This window comes from Poromitra crassiceps (assembly GCF_964638095.1).
Source record: "Poromitra crassiceps genome assembly, chromosome: 6".
NCBI lineage: Eukaryota > Metazoa > Chordata > Actinopteri > Beryciformes > Melamphaidae > Poromitra > Poromitra crassiceps.
This window is the reverse complement of record NC_139627.1, coordinates 53,320,640-53,338,867: the sequence shown is the minus strand read 5'-3', so window position 1 is coordinate 53,338,867 and position 18,228 is coordinate 53,320,640. Positions and strand designations below refer to the sequence as shown.

General features: G+C 45.9%; 1 protein-coding gene across 2 annotated transcripts in view; it reads right to left on the bottom strand.

Moving 5' to 3' along the window:
• Positions 1-18,228, bottom strand: part of ctdsp1 (CTD (carboxy-terminal domain, RNA polymerase II, polypeptide A) small phosphatase 1) — a 58,385-nt gene that overhangs the window by 39,055 nt on the left and 1,102 nt on the right. The window lies entirely within an intron of this gene.

The following is an 18,228-nucleotide window of genomic DNA, read 5'->3' as shown; positions in this document are numbered from 1 at the left end:
CTCTCTTTTTTAGCACTCTTTCTAACTATAAATCCACTTCTGTTTTAATTTCCTCTCTTGCCCTCTTTTCACCACACCGCGGACACTGTGTGCACTGTAAAAATAAACAACGGTGGTGTTGTGTTATGTTGTTTTGTTGAAATGTTGTAATACGGTAAATGGGAGCTTCCTCAAACAGCCATCTCTTCCCGACAATCCCCTCTGTGCGTGACCACTTACATATGGTAATTACGGTAAGCAAACGGCCACTCGGGCAACAACTCCCTCCCCCGACTACCAGGAGAAAATCACAAACTTCGGCGAATTCACACAAAGGAAGATCAAGGAATATTCACAACAAGACGAGCAGTAGAAGCAACACTCTCACTTACCATGGGGAAGGTACGCAGAAATTCACACGAGGCAGCTTTCAAGTTGAAAGCAGTCAATCTCGCATTAAAAGAGAGCAGCCGCCGATCAAACAGAGCAGCCGCGCGTAACCTGGGCAAAAGGGACTGTCCGTCCGGGGGAGAACTACTGAACAACTCCCTCCCGACTATCAGGAGAAAATCACAAACTTCGGCGAATTCACACAAAGGAAGATCACGGAATATTATAGGAGTGTGAAAACATCCACAATTACCAACGGGTTCCAAAACGCTGGACTGCTGCGGGATGAAGAGGATGACGCCACGGGGACTGCCCCCTAGTCCGATACCTCACGAGTCCGATACCTCACGAGTCCGACACCTCATGGTTTTGGGTTAGGGTCTGGGGGAGGTTAGGTTTAGGCGTGGGGGTGGGAGAGGTTAGGTTTTGGGTTAGGGTCTGGGGGATGTTAGGTTTAGGCGTGGGGGTGGGAGAGGTTAGGTTTTGGGTTAGGGTCTGGGGGAAGTTAGCCTCTTTTTTCGGACTCGTGAGGTGTCGGACTCGTGAGGTATCGGACTCGTGCCATGGCACCTGAAGGAGAGAGGAGAGTGGTTGACGAAGCCACCCTGAACCTGTTCGTTTCCGACACTGAAGATGAGGACTTTGGTGGTTTCAGTACGCAGGAAGAAGAGGAAGACGAGGATTAGTGACTTGACTTCTCTGGTTACAGGTTTGCTGCACATATACGGTAGCCTATTGTTGTGTGATTTTGTCTGGGGATTAGTGACCTGACTTTTGTTTTGTTTTGTTGAAATGTTAATAAATGGGAGCTTCCCCAAACAGCGATCTCTTTCCCGACATTCCTCTCTGTGCACGAACCCTTTCATATGGTAATTAAACATCAAAACACCCGCGGCTTATAGTCCGGTGCGGCTTATAGAAGAAAAAAATAGTCAATTTTGGTCCCGCGGCTTATACACCGGTGCGTCTTATAGTCCGGAATTTACGGTAATTACATCACAACAGTATAATCCTAATGTTAATTTAAAATGAGATATTCCTCTAAATATGTCTAAAAAATGTAACAAAAAAACGTAAAAGAAAATTCCGGTGGGGCCCGCGTGACTTCCAGCGGCCCTGCTGCCTGCAGAAACTCCGCCCCCGCCAGCTGCAAGTCATTAAGGCTCTCCATGCAATTCTCCATGGGAAAAAAATAAAAATAAAAATAAACAATAACAGCCGCCCTCGGAGCAGATTCTGCCTCTCCAGCAGAACTTCCGCAGCTCCGTTGTGACGTAAAAACGCGTCAGAACGGAGCGCTTTTTCCAGAGGAGGAAATGAGAGATCTCCGTGAGGAAAACAGAGAGAGAAGGTCATCACTGCCCATGTGCTTATATTACCCAGATGATTGATGATACTAGGGATGCACCGATCGATCGGCACGTGACCGGAAATGGCCGATTTTCACGTGATCGGCCTCGATCGGTGATCTGCGCCGGTCACTCTAAATAGCCGATTCTGTGAGCCGATTTTCACGTGACGTGCGCGCACCCCAAAGCACCGAGACAGGCACCCAGCCACCACACCACACACGCCAGCATACCTTCCTCGTTGTGGAATTTTTTCACCGTCAGTGAAGTAGACAAAGCTCGCAGTTTGTCACACATGCAAGTCGAAAATAAGCCGTGGAGAGTCTGGAGACAGAGGTGCGGCCGAGTCCCGCTCGGCTGGAGTCCAGTCTGAGCGGCTCGCTTCACCTCACTGGCCCCCCTCTCTCTGCTCTCTCTACCCGGGAAGCAGTGCTGCTGCACCCGGCCACAGCGCACAGCCGGTTTGGCGAGGTGAACGTGAGCATTGTGTCCAGTATAACCATTCCCCGCCCTGCCTTCTCCATTCCACATCAGCGCTGCTGCCTCAGCCTGTCACTCATGTTGTAACGTGGATACAGGAGAGACTATTTGTTTCGTATTGCAAATAGAACGATGGACATACGGTAATAATAAAAATGCATCGGACTCACAAGTGTGCAAGGTTTTCTGTGCGTGACTATCTTTTTTCGGATGGCAGATAAAAAAAAAACGCATACGAAATTTCGGACTGTGTGTAAACTCCGCCTGATATTCAGACTGAAGATCGTTACTGTAACTCATAAACTCATTTCCCCTCTACTCAAGAGGGCTGGTCTGGAGCCAGTCTATAAAATCCTTGTCCATGGATCATTTTGATGTTCTGTTGCACCTGTTTTCTTTTGGAAAAGTAAATGCATGATAGCTGTGGGATATAGGCTATTGGATTTTATTTTATTTTTGTATTCATTGTATTTGCACAAAAAAGCTCTGTCCAGTAACCTGGAACACTTTTATTTTGAGATGTGTGAGATGGTCCTACTTCATGCAAATGATAAGAATTGTTATACGAATCTTAATTTTCAAACAAAGTTACAAAAACGTTTGTGTAAGCTGTCAATTGTTGTTCTTAGAAGGAAAATCGGAATCGGCAAAAATCGGTATCGGCAAGTCAGACTATTCAAAAATCGGAAATCGGAATCGGCCAACAAAATTGCAATCGGTGCACCCCTAGATGATACAATACCAGTATCAAAACTAAAAACACAAATCAGCCCTTTTTTAACGTCTCTCTTCGATCCAGAGAGGTTTCAGCTTCGGCCCCGGACCCCCCGAGCAGATCTGACACCACTTTAAACCACCATTACTTGGTTCTGTTGACTCCTTCTTTCAATTGGGTTTTGAAAGTGGACTCGGGCCGCTGGAGGAGAGTATAAGCCAGGTCATACTTGTCGGGGCATACTTGCCTCGGTCTCAAGTTGAAAGGTATGTGTGCAAACACGTGTGAAGGAACAGGGCAGGTGAAGCCTGTAGTGTTAGAAAACATCACGCCCGCCTGCGCTGCGTTAGCTCTTCTGATGTTACACATCACATCACACTGCTTAAATTAGCCTGCCGGAGCACAGAGCTGCTGCTGCTGACAGCGGTTCATATGATGGGAGGCCATGTATATATAGCCGACCATGCTCACACCAGGCCATACACGGAGTCACAAACAAAACCTTTGTGTGTGTCACACAGGTAGGAACAAAACCTTTATATGTGTCACACAGGTAGGAACAAAACCTTTGTGTGTGTCACACAGGTAGGAACAAAACCTTTGTGTGTGTCACACAGGTAGGAACAAAACCTTTGTGTGTGTCACACAGGTAGGAACAAAACATTTGTGTGTGTCACACGGGTAGGAATAAAACATTTGTGTGTGTCACACAGGTAGGAACAAAACCTTTGTGTGTGTCACACAGGTAGGAACAAAACCTTTATATGTGTCACACAGGTAGGAACAAAACCTTTGTGTGTGTCACACAGGTAGGAACAAAACCTTTATATGTGTCACACAGGTAGGAACAAAACCTTTGTGTGTGTCACACAGGTAGGAACAAAACCTTTGTGTGTGTCACACAAGTAGGAACAAAACCTTTATATGTGTCACACAGGTAGGAACAAAACCTTTGTGTGTGTCACACAAGTAGGAACAAAACCTTTGTGTGTGTCACACAGGTAGGAACAAAACCTTTGTGTGTGTCACACAAGTAGGAACAAAACCTTTGTGTGTGTCACACAGGTAGGAACAAAACCTTTGTGTGTGTCACACAGGTAGGAACAAAACATTTGTATGTGTCACACAGGTAGGAACAAAACATTTGTGTGTCACACAGGTAGGAACAAAACATTTGTGTGTGTCACACAGGTAGGAACAAAACATTTGTGTGTGTCACACAGGTAGGAACAAAACATTTGTGTGTGTGTCACACAGGTAGGAACAAAACCTTTGTGTGTGTCACACAGGTAGGAACAAAACATTTGTATGTGTCACACAGGTAGGAACAAAACATTTGTGTGTGTGTCACACAGGTAGGAACAAAACCTTTGTGTGTGTCACACAGGTAGGAACAAAACATTTGTATGTGTCACACAGGTAGGAACAAAACCTTTGTGTGTGTCACACAGGTAGGAACAAAACATTTGTATGTGTCACACAGGTAGGAACAAAACCTTTGTGTGTGTCACACAGGTAGGAACAAAACCTTTGTGTGTGTCACACAGGTAGGAACAAAACCTTTGTGTGTGTCACACAGGTAGGAACAACACCTTTGTGTGTGTCACACAGGTAGGAACAAAACATTTGTGTGTGTCACACAGGTAGGAACAAAACATTTGTGTGTGTGTCACACAGGTAGGAACAAAACATTTGTGTGTGTCACACAGGTAGGAACAAAACCTTTGTGTGTGTCACACAGGTAGGAACAAAACCTTTGTGTGTGTCACACAGGTAGGAACAAAACCTTTGTGTGTCACACAGGTAGGAACAAAACCTTTGTGTGTGTCACACAGGTAGGAACAAAACCTTTGTGTGTGTCACACAGGTAGGAACAAAACCTTTGTGTGTGTCACACAGGTAGGAACAAAACCTTTGTGTGTGACACACAGGTAGGAACAAAACCTTTGTGTGTCACACAGGTAGGAACAAAACCTTTGTGTGTGTCACACAGGTAGGAACAAAACCTTTGTGTGTGTCACACAGGTAGGAACAAAACCTTTGTGTGTGTCACACAGGTAGGAACAAAACCTTTGTGTGTGTCACACAGGTAGGAACAAAACCTTTGTGTGTGACACACAGGTAGGAACAAAACCTTTGTGTGTCACACAGGTAGGAACAAAACCTTTGTGTGTGTCACACAGGTAGGAACAAAACCTTTGTGTGCATCATATTTCTATATATTTTAATCACTATTACCTCGCCATGTTTTTATGTTTGTTTGCGTGTGTGCGCGCACACGTTTTGTTTTTGTAGGCATAAAGCCCATTATGGTTTCCTGTCTCTACAGTCTTTTTCTCCACGTATTTCCTTCAAATAAATAAACTACAACTCAATGAGCAATTTGCCCGAGAATAGTCTATGAACCAGGTGTTAAGTTATCATTTATATTCTCCGTGGGGAAATTCATCCTCTGCATTTGACCCATGCCTCTACTAGGAACCTTCCTGGAACTAGGAGCAGTGGGCAGCCGCGGTGGACCGCCCGCGGACCAAGTGCAGTTCGATTGCCAGTGCCTTGGTCAGGGGCGCTGACAGGAGTCTTAACTAATTAATATGTTGGGAGGAAACCGGAGCGACTGGAGGAAACCCACACGAACACGCGGAAACATGCGATGATTTATTTTTAATTGCCATTCGGAGAGCCTGCATCTTTCCAGTCAATCGTCACCGTGGCTGACGTCGGGCTCTGCTTGCCCGTCGTGGCCCCCCCGCAAAAAGTATGGTTTTATTATTATGGGTATTATGTATTATGGGTTCAAAGAGAAGCGCTGAGAGACCACCTGCAGAAGCTGCCAGAGGAGGAAGGTGTCTGCCCCCCGGGGGACCAACACCTCCGATTTACACACCCATCCATCTCTATGACAACCAGCTCTGATCTGTTTCTGTTCCTTTTGTTTTTTCCACTCAAAAGGATGTTCACACACACAAAGAAAGATGTGTCCTGTGATGCAACACAAAAGATTTGTTTCAAGTGATTCCAGTAGGTTTTAGTGCCATTTTAAGAGTTTGACGCCACTTTTGATTTTGTTTACTGGGATATCGTAAATCAGTCTTGTTCATAACGAGCTGTCCTGCCAGGCGTCAGCAGGGCACTTATGTAAACAGATGGCAGAGGTGTAAGTAGAGCGAGTGAGAATGTAGACGAGAGGGGAACAGTCCTATGGTACCGGGGCATAAACAGCTACGATTACTACCAGCAAGCTGACATTCTGTAAGGAGATCGTGACTCTTTCACACCGCAACTTTGCCAGCGCTTTGAAAGGAAACGCAAGACAGGGAGGACGGGGGATAACTAAATCACACATGTCGCTGTTTTTTGACACGTATTCACATTTGTCATATCTGTCACTGAACGTTTGTGCTCTACCCAAAAACTCACAGTGCATCATTCCCTCCCCCCACCCCCCCGCCCACCCTGCTGGTCTTCCAGCAGTAGCCTACACCTGGCACTAGTGTGCTACACCTGGCACTAGTGTGATTAGCCAGATTGTGATTTAACTCCATTCCTTTAGTTGCACCTTGACTGCTCCTCATTTCTTTGTTTAAAGCAGTGTTTCTCAAACTTTTTCAGACCAAGGACCACTTAACCAATAAATAAAAAACTCGGGGACCACCTAACTCCCAAAACATCGCATATCGAATATCTTGTTTTCATAATTGTGGGAACATTTATTTTAGTTAGTCCATTGACCTTTTTTAACATTTATTTTTCCTTTTCAGTTCAAATATAGCCTATTCAGAGTTCAAAGAAAGTTTTTTCAAGTTCAATAAATGCACAATGTTGCCAAAGTCAAATAGGCTATCTGTTGCCATCTTAAAGTAGCATTCAGTTTTTGTGTTCAAATAAGTGTTAACTGGCTCTATATTCTGACAGCAATCACTGAAATAGTGTGTCTGGTCAGTAACTTGGAACTCCCAGCCCCCACTGTAGGCCTACTCTGTCTCTCTCCTGTAGCCCTGCATGCAGAGTGGATGTATCTACGCAATCGTAAGTCGTATAGAGACTCAGGGGTGGCGGCATTGGATTCGGGGTGAAAAAATACATATAGTCCTTAATAGGCATTGTGATCGGACCTTCCCTTCCCAGAAAATGTAAACATTTCTCTGATTGGATAGTGGGAGGTGTAAAAAAAAGGAAAAAATATATAAATCTACTCGCGGACCACTAGGGGGCGTGGTCCGCGGACCACTGTTTGAGAAACACTGGTTTAAAGGGACAGCTCACCCTAAAATCCAAAATACATATTTTCCCTCTCACCTGTAGTGCTATTTATCCATCTTCATACCATGGTCTGGGTGAATACTCGATTCTGATTGGCTGCAAGGTGTCCATTAATTTGTGATAATGTACAGTGATAATATACACCTAGCTAAATGGTCTGTTCACCGTTCATATCAATGCGCCAGGGTCACGACAGAGCCGTTTGAGCTCTATACCACCATTAACGCTTAATATGGCACTTTTATAAGTTTTGGGAAAAAAATTGAGTCGGTCAAGTAACTACCGTAAATTCCGCACTATAAGCCGCACCGGACTATAAGCCGCAGCAGCAAAATTGACTGTTTTTTACATATATAAGCCGCACCGGACTATAAGCCGCGGTGTTTTAATGTTTTTTTTTATTGTGTTTTAATGTTTAATTACCATATGTAAGGGTTCGTGCACAGAGGGGATTGTCGGGAAAGAGATGGCTGTTTGAGGAAGCTCCCATTTATTAACATTTCAACAAAACAACATAACACAACACCACCTGTGTTTTTTTTTTACAGTGCACACAGTGTCCGCGGTGTGGTGAAAAGAGGGCAAGAGAGGAAATTAAAACAGAAGTGGATTTATAGTTAGAAAGAATGCTAAAGAAGAGAGAATTCAGTTTTTTTTTTGTTTTTTTTTGCTGAAAAAATTCATAGATAAGCCGCACCGTTATATAAGCCGCAGGGGCCAAAAAAGGCCAAAAAACGGGGAAAAAGCCGCGGCTTATAGTCCGGAATTTACGGTATTTAGATTACCCCTGAGTGCTCAGTTTATTAAAATAACGGCTATTTAGAAATCAGATTTTCAGCTGACAGAAGCCGGGCTCTCAGCTGTCAACTGTCAAACCCTCCGTTTACAACTTGCAGCAAGCAGCAGCCAGGCGCTCTGGGAGAGCACGCGCTGCCTCTTATCACTGATACAAATCAAGTCGAAGAGGAAAAAGACGAGATCAACAAAAAGAAAACAACGAAATGGGCAGTTAACAGCAACACACTGAGAGACGTCCTTGTACAAAACATACCTGGACTCCAACATACTGAAAGCTTCAGACGGTTTTCAGTCTACTCCGAGCGTGGCACGTGCCTTTTACGTCTATAAGACCCGCAGACGTTAACGTAATTCCCTGGAATGTGAGTTTAAACGACCCAGTTACATTACTTAGACATTGCCATTTTATTTTGTATGTTGTTACATACAATTGGCCAAATTATTAGTTAGCTTGACTCTAGAATTGTGCCAGGTGCAGGCACTAAGCGGCCATTTTATCCAATGATAGCCTAATCTTGAGCAGCCGAGGGGACTATTTTGTCTCGCCGGTTCTCAACTCATATTCAAGGTTATGAAAACTACATTTTGATTGCAAAATGCATGAAAATATAAATAAATGGTCTTGTTTTGTTTCTTTGGCAAGTGACCATGGTATAAGCGGGTTAATGCACTTCGAGGTGTCCATTACGAGAAATTAATGGACTTCGCGGAAGCAACCGTTCACGCCTCCGCATCGGCCATTAATTTCTGATAATGGACACCTCTTCGTGCATTAACCCTTACTTATACAACAGGTAGTTCCGGCCGAGCAATTTGATTGGACAGGAGGGATCCTACCAGTGCTGATATTTCACGATAATGCACCGGCGCTTCACTGTGTGTAGATCACTCCGCTTCACAGCTGCTCTAATCAACAAAACGGTGAGGCACGCCTCTGAACTAAGCTGCTATCTAGTCCCTCTCTGGTGAGGCACGCCTCTGTACTAAGCTGCTATCTGGTCCCTCTCTGGTGAGGCACGCCTCTGTACTAAGCTGCTAGCTAGTCCCTCTCTGGTGAGGCACGCCTCTGTACTAAGCTGCTAGCTAGTCCCTCTCTGGTGAGGCACGCCTCTGTACTAAGCTGCTAGCTAGTCCCTCTCTGGTGAGGCACGCCTCTGTACTAAGCTGCTATCTAGTCCCTCTCTGGTGAGGCATGCCTCTGTACTAAGCTGCTATCTGGTCCCTCTCTGGTGAGGCACGCCTCTGAACTAAGCTGCTATCTGGTCCCTCTCTGGTGAGGCACGCCTCTGTACTAAGCTGCTATCTGGTCCCTCTCTGGTGAGGCACGCCTCTGTACTAAGCTGCTATCTGGTCCCTCTCTGGTGAGGCACGCCTCTGTACTAAGCTGCTAGCTGGTCCCTCTCTGGTGAGGCACGCCTCTGTACTAAGCTGCTATCTGGTCCCTCTCTGGTGAGGCACGCCTCTGTACTAAGCTGCTATCTGGTCCCTCTCTGGTGAGGCACGCCTCTGTACTAAGCTGCTAGCTGGTCCCTCTCTGGTGAGGCACGCCTCTGTACTAAGCTGCTATCTGGTCCCTCTCTGGTGAGGCACGCCTCTGTACTAAGCTGCTATCTGGTCCCTCTCTGGTGAGGCACGCCTCTGTACTAAGCTGCTAGCTGGTCTAGAGGCCAACCGATACTGGATTTTTGAGGCTGATGCCAATACCGATATTGGGGAGTAAAAAAATTCTGATATCGATATATCGGCCGATATTCTTTTATTAAATATACACATTATATTACACAATGTTTTTGCAATGATCCTTCAAATATCAAACACTTGACAAAGATACAGTATGACTTGAGATATGTAATGTAGGCAGGATATTTTACAGCTTATCAATCAACTTTATTGTCCAAAATGACATCAATGCAATGACACGGTAAACTTAACTGGGGATTTAATAATTATAAATAACTAGAAATACAAAAACACAAATATAACAAATATAAAATATAACTTGAATTAAGAAAAAAGCTCAAATATACACAACATGTTGTCTATGACTTAAAAAATACAAAATTATAAAACAAATATCGGCATATCGGCCAACATATCGGCCGATACCGATATATCGGTTATCGGCCAATATCGGCCGATAATACCGGTGGACCGATATATCGGCTCTGTACTAAGCTGCTATCTAGTCCCTCTCTGGTGAGGCACGCCTCTGAACTAGGCTGCTTCTATTCCTGTCCAGACGCAGAAAGAATGAGGCCTCCCACGAGCGACTTTCCTCCACTCTGACACCTGAGCCTCTCTTGGACAATCTGACAACCTGCTTCACACCCTCCACACAAAGTGGCATGGCAGGTTCACTGACTGGGAGGTAGGCTCTGACTTAGCTTTCAACAGTTTTACATCTTGATGAGACATTATTATTATTAGATATATATTATTAATAATATTAGAACTCATATTTTGAACAGTATACATTTAGGCGGCTGTCATAGACGATCAATGGGTCTGGGTCAGACACACACACACACATACACAGTACAATACAGTATACATGTACTAGTAGAGAATGATAGTTTCAGATAGTTTTCAAACATGTTCTTAGCTGATAGTGATGATGTCATCATGTGTACAGGAACTATATTGATGATGTCATCATACATGTGTACAGGAACTTTGCCCAACTGTCCAACGCATTTCGAAAGCAACGTTCATGAAGTATTTTGTAATGCTCTCCATTTTGCTGCAGCAATCCAGTGAAGTAAACAAACGAAGGGTGGAGCCGAACACAGCTGCTCCTCCCTCTCCATCTCCTTCTCTCCGGCCCCTCGCTGCTGGAATGCAGCCATGTTTTGGGCTTATGACCCCTTGGCCAAGAGGAAGTAGTCCGGGAGCAGACTGGAGTTGCCCTGCACCAGTCACCTGGACGGTAGTGCCACCTTCTGTCGACACTGAGCACTACAGCAGGGAGTGACTGACAACTGCAGCTCGAGCTATTGTGGCGTTGAGCTCAACACTAGTTGGATTTCATCCTGCTACGATCCATGCAGCCTGCTACTTCATCCATGCAGCCTGCTACTTCTCCCAATCCAGCCTGCTACTTCTCCCAATCCAGCCTGCTACTTCCTGCATGCATCCTGCTACTTCTCCCAATCCAGCCTGCTACTTCCTGCATGCATCCTGCTACTTCCTGCATGCATCCTGCTACTTCTCCCAATCCAGCCTGCTACTTCCTGCATGCATCCTGCTACTTCCTGCATGCATCCTGCTACTTCCTGCATGCATCCTGCTACTTCTCCCAATCCAGCCTGCTACTTCCTGCATGCATCCTGCTACTTCCTCCATGCAGCCTGCTACTTCTCCCAATCCAGCCTGCTACTTCCTCCATGCAGCCTGCTACTTCTCCCAATCCAGCCTGCTACTTCCTGCATGCAGCCTGCTACTTCCTGCATGCAGCCTGCTACTTCCTCCATGCAGCCTGCTACTTCTCCCAATCCAGCCTGCTACTTCCTGCATGCATCCTGCTACTTCCTGCATGCATCCTGCTACTTCCTGCATGCATCCTGCTACTTCTCCCAATCCAGCCTGCTACTTCCTGCATGCATCCTGCTACTTCTCCCAATCCAGCCTGCTACTTCCTGCATGCATCCTGCTACTTCCTGCATGCATCCTGCTACTTCCTGCATGCATCCTGCTACTTCTCCCAATCCAGCCTGCTACTTCCTCCATGCAGCCTGCTACTTCTCCCAATCCAGCCTGCTACTTCCTCCATGCAGCCTGCTACTTCCCCCATGCAGCCTGCTACTTCCTCCATGCAGCCTGCTACTTCTCCCAATCCAGCCTGCTACTTCCACCATGGAACCTGCTACTTCCTGCATGCAGCCTGCTACTTCTCCCAATCCAGCCTGCTACTTCCTGCATGCATCCTGCTACTTCCTGCATGCATCCTGCTACTTCCTGCATGCAGCCTGCTACTTCCTGCATGCATCCTGCTACTTCTCCCAATCCAGCCTGCTACTTCCTCCATGCAGCCTGCTACTTCTCCCAATCCAACCTGCTACTTCCTCCATGCAGCCTGCTACTTCCCCCATGCAGCCTGCTACTTCCTCCATGCAGCCTGCTACTTTTCCCAATCCAGCCTGCTACTTCCTGCATGCAGCCTGCTACTTCCCCCATGCAGCCTGCTACTTCCCCCATGCAGCCTGCTACTTCCTGCATGCATCCTGCTACTTCTCCCAATCCAGCCTGCTACTTCCTGCATGCATCCTGCTACTTCTCCCAATCCAGCCTGCTACTTCCTCCATGCAGCCTGCTACTTCTCCCAATCCAGCCTGCTACTTCCTCCATGCAGCCTGCTACTTCCCCCATGCAGCCTGCTACTTCCTCCATGCAGCCTGCTACTTTTCCCAATCCAGCCTGCTACTTCCTCCATGGAACCTGCTACTTCCTGCATGCAGCCTGCTACTTCTCCCAATCCAGCCTGCTACTTCCTGCATGCAGCCTGCTACTTCCTCCATGGAGCCTGCTACTTCCTCCATGCAGACTGCTGCTTCCTGCATGCAGCCTGCTACTTTCCCCATGCAGTCTGAGCCTGCTACTTCCTCCATGCAGCCTGCTACCTCTCCCAATCCAGCCTGCTACTTCCTGCATGCAGCCTGCTACTTCCTCCATGGAGCCTGCTACTTCCTCCATGCAGCCTGCTGCTTCCTGCATGCAGCCTGCTACTTCCTCCATGCAGCCTGCTACTTTCCCCATGCAACCTGAGCCTGCTACTTTCTCCATGCAGCCTGCTACCTCCTCCATGCAGCCTGCTACTTCCTGCATGCAGCCTGCTACTACCTCCATGCAGCCTGCTACTTCCTCCATGCAGCCTGCTACATCCTCCATGCAGCCTGCTACTTCTGTCAGGCTGGGGTCAAGTGGGTTTATGTGCAGAGTGACACTTGGTAAACTGGGGTCTTGAAATACTTGATAACTGGAAACGTTGTGGCAAGCTGAATCTGCAAGGTTCAAAGCTGGGAAATGTTGCAGAAGGACTACAAAGAACTGCAGAGGACTAGCAGAGTCAACGCTTATAGGACCCAAACATGACATCACATTGCGTTATGACATCACTAGTAGAGTCCTGGCCACCAAGCAGAGCCTTCTAGAACTGTATGACACATCCTCAATGATTTATGACATCACCAAGCGACACCAAGCGACATAGTCATGTAGTGATGTAATCACGAAGTCGTCGACAATTGGCATCATCACGGAGGGAACATCCTAAATATGACATCATCAGTCGACATCGTAGTAGGGATTATGACATCATCTAACAACTTCCTGCAGGCAGCCTGCTACTTCCTCCATGCAGCCTATTGTAATATTTAGGCTACTTCCTCCATGCAGCCTATTGTAATATTTAGGCTACTTCCTCCATGCAGCCTATTGTAATATTTAGGCAGAAATACGTTGCAAAACAAATAAATGATCCATGCATCATGCATGTCAATTAAAAACAGGCTTAATTAGATTCTGCCTATGACAGCAATGCTACGGCACTATAGGACTGGGTCCTGAATCACGTCGGTACCACCGGCAATTACCCAAATATGTTACCTTTGGTGTCAAAAGTCGGTAGGCTATTTTAACAGTTCATCTTATAGAGAGCCCCAGGGGTGACGTATTTTTGTAGTCGGAACGCGGAAGTCCCGGACTTCCTGGTTCTTCACTGTTTCTGCCTATGGGATTTTTAAATGGGTTTTTGCCTCGATGCTTCAAATAAGGTCTCTGGGCAACGCAAGCTTAATCAAACGCGAACCAGTGTTCAGCCATATAAACTACCCCGGGCTGAACCAGGTGAGGGAAAGAGAATTTCCGTGTTCGTCCTTTGAAGTGATGACGTTATTGACGTATAATATCCCCGTCGACTCAACAGTGTAGTCTCATTTAGCCGTTTGCTAGCTAGCCGCCCTTTTAACGGCACGTAAAAGCATAAAAACTCATAAAAGTGGTCCTCATGTGTGAAGATTATCCTACTGAACACTGGTTCGCGTTTGATTAATCTTGCGTTGGCCAGAGACCTTATTAGAAGCATGGCACCAAAAACCCATTCAAAAATCCCATAGGCGAAAACAGTGAAGAACCCGGAAGTGTTAGTATCGATGTTTTCCGTACTCGTTCCTGGGGCTCTCTATATCATCTCTCATCCAATCACCAAACCTGCTCTAAACACCTAAAGTGACTGCTGATTGGTCGGCCTACTTGGTAGTGAGAGAAAACAAACACCATGTTGCATCGGGTGGCTCACCGGGTAGAGCACGTACCACAAAGGCTTAGTCCTTTGTGCGTCCGACCCGGGTTCGAATCTGACCCGTGGTCCTTTGCCGCATGTTATCCCCTCTCTCTCTCTCCCCACCTTTCCTATCTGCCTACTGTCCTATCAATAAAGACAAAATGCCCCAAGAATAATCTAGAAAAAGAAAGTGAACAGCACTTGCCATAAATGCCTAGAAATATTACTAGCACTTAATACTTGAAATAGTTCTGAATGAACAATTGTTGACATAGTTCTAAACTCTAAGTCTAAGGTCTTTGTTTTAATAGTTTTGAATAATAACTAGGCACCTCATGCAAGAACATTTCTTTTTCTTTTTTGACCAGGGGTTAACAGTCTGCAGATACATTGCCCTGCTTCAATGTGCTTTAGCTGTACGCATTCACCCCAGTACAACCACAGTCTGCCACTGTGCCCGCGAGCAGCATCCGTGAAGCAGTTGTGGGTTTTAGTGCCTTGCTCAAAGGCACATTGATGATACAGTAGTTGAGTCAGTGGGAAACATCGCTCACTCACTTGAGTCGCTTCTCCCCCTCGTACGACATTCCCAGTTAGCCCAGGGATTTTAACCGGCAACCTTCTGTTCACAAGTCTGCTTTCCTACGCTTTAGGCGATCACGGGTTCGTTGCAACAGGACCTGTGCCTCTGTGCAACCTGCTGTCTGGTCTGCAGACCCACTATTGCATGACTCGGCTGTTTCATCATCTTCATCATCCGGTTACAATTTGAAAATAACACCTCTCTGTCTGTAAGATGCTTTTCTTACTTCTGTCTTTTTTCAACTCCATGAGTCTGAACCAATTAAAAGGAACTCTATGCTATATGAAAATAGGATTGTGCTACTTTTAAGAATTCAGATTAGAGAACGTTGTTGTTGTTGTTGTTGTTGTTGTCAGCCTACTGATTTACGAGGAACATCTATCAAACTTAGCGTCAATTAAATTCATGGAATCTGCAATGGCATTTGCAAGTTGGGACAGGAAACATAGCAGAGATGCTAGCTGAGAAGTAACGCAGGAATCCAGGTGAATTGACTGATTCAAATCCAACTCTTTGGAGAGGAATATATCACTGTGTGAGACGATGCGGAATGAAATCAGGGTTTTCACTGCATATATACTGTTTAGGGATGTCACGATACTAGAATTTCTAGATTCGATACCGATACCCAGGAGAATATCGATACTCGATACCACTTTCAATACCACGGAGGGCGGGGGGGAGGTGACAACACATCAAGAGGCATAAAAAATAAACAAAGTCAGATGGACGGACAGACGTACGCTCCATACTCTGTTTATCCTGTGTCCTTTTCTTAGTTTATGTCCGTTGTAGTTCAGAATAATTTATCCTTATTTCTTTACATGGGGCTAATCTGATTTTATTGTGTTTTTCTAATGATGATTTATTTGTCTTTCAGCGTAAAGGCAGCCCATGTGTTTCTTCTCCCAATGCAACTGAATGATTGCTGTAAATAGTTTGTGCTCCTGGACATTCAGTCACTATCCTCACCCGAACAAGATGGCCGTGGTGATAGTCCCCTTCCCCTGAACCTGATCCCTCCATTACAGTTAGGATGACATATAATGAATAAAGCAATAGGCGAATCATACACAAACATGACTGAATTGGGAAAGATGGTAAAGGCGACTGTTAGAGCAGTGGTTCTCAAAGTCGAGTCCGGGGACCCCCCCCCAGGTGTCCTTGAAGGGTAATTTATTTTCACTAGAATTCCAACAATAAGTACACACTGACTACGTTTACATGCCCACAATATTCCACTATTATTCGGAAAACGACAATATTCTGAATTTGATAATTGTCATGTAAACAGCATATTCCAGTTGCATTTTCCGAATTTTCGCCTTTTTCCGATTAAGACATCTGGAGCCGAGTGCACCAGCTGGGCGTACGCCTAGGTGTAACGCTACGTCCGACGTAGAACTCAAGTTACGACTTAATTTTATGACTAGTGCACCATGTAGTCTTAAGCCCTGTATGCACTGCGCCTGGGTGTAACTTTTACGTCTGGTATGGAGCAGGCGTAAAAGTTACACCCAAGGCGAACTCACTGACAGCTGTATCATCTTGATCTGCGCTGTCGGGACTGACAGCTCTGTGCCCTGTGATGCGGGGGAATCTTCTCCTAAAATATCGATCGATATGTGCTGTAAATGGACATTTTGGGCGCAGGACCTCCGCTCGTCGGCGGGTTTTTAAAAGCTGATGCGTCGGAAGATCTTTCCATTTCTTCCTGACTTCGTCAACTGCCCGCAGTACGCAGTCCGCCATCGCATTCAGTACTGATTACACTTGTGATCAAATTCCATGCATCTTGTTTCTGTTTGTTTGTGTTGGTGCTGTTAAATTGAGCTGTGAGAACGTTTCTATGCTTTGAATACAACTCTATAAGTTTGAGCCGAGTTGGAGCTGTCTGTCAGCTGTCTCGAGCTCGTCTGAGAGAAGTGTGTTGCTTGGCAACAAGCACGTATTCACGTGGACGCGCACGTCCGCAGCCTAAAGACCGGACGCAGCTACGACCATGGTAAGTCAGGCTTGGTGGACTCGGTGTAAATTCAAATCACAACGTCGGCCCGGCGTAAAAGTTAAGACCTACTTTTTTACGCGCAGCTGGTGCACTCGGCTACTGGGCTATTCCAGTATTATTCGGGTTTTAGGATGATTATTTGATCATGTATACAGCGCATTCGGAATATGCGTCTCAATCAGGGTTTTCATCGCAGTTTGCGGTGTGGTCAACTGATGTGTGCTAGAAAGCGCTATAAAGAGGCGATAATAATAATCCGTCATCTCTGGCATGCGAAAAGAAAAGCCCACATTTCTGATCGGGAGGAGATGAGAAACATCGATTGGTGCCCACGGAAGTCCAAAGTGCTTGCGAGCCTGCGAGGTAATAACGTAGGCTACTAGCCTACTTTTTATGAAAGACTTTGATGTGCAAATAATCACAACGCCAAACTATCCCTCCCTCCCTCACGTGTCAGGGAGGGCGAGCTACGGCTGCATGTAAATGGGAATATTTGTGGATTATTCATTTACCGTAGTCGGAATATTGTCATTTTCCGAATATGGGCAAAAACCAGAATATTGTGTGCATGTAAACGTCAACGTGGGACTATTTGGGTTATGGGTTTCATCCACTTTCTGTGAAATCGTCTAATAAAAGTGTGATGACCCTCCCACTCTTCTGGCCCTCTCTTGCAGGAGCCCTGGTGTTGGGGTCGTTAGGCTGATTGTGTACACCTGGGCCCGGTGCACTATAAGAGCTTCAGTTCAGACCGTTCAGTCCCCCTCCTCACCGATGCACCTTTTTTTTCTGTTTGTTTGGGGAGTCGTAGGCCAAAGTAAAACGTAACTAATAAAGGAAAGTAACTAATAAGACAACACAAACGCATGAATAGAACAAAGGGTACATCAGAGGAGGGAGAGAGACTGAATGGTCTGAAGGTCTCCTTAAGCCCAATGACTGCACCGGGCCCAGGTGCACCCAATCAGCTCAAGGACTCCAACACCAGGCTCCTGCAAGACAAGAGAGGAGGTGTTTATGTGGAGCATTTTCAATCTGTTTGGGCGTTTAAACCTATTTCAATCTGATTAGCTCCATGTAAACGTGCCTATTGTCTTATCTATGGAGGCTGAGCAGCACCAGATTTTGCACCTTGATTACACCACAGATTTGAGTCTCACAGTGGCTTTGGGAGAACGTAGTCTAGTTCCTTCCCACAAATACTGAATAGATCGTCCCGGACTGCGGGAAGTGAACTGGTAATAACGGCTCGTGTGTGAATTTCTAAACCGGTCAATTCTATGCTTTATTGAAGAACATAATTTAGACTAGCAGAGCATGATCTGTGTATTTGCAGGATGCATATAGCCATTAAACTGCAAAACTCAAATGTCTTCATTCTTACAG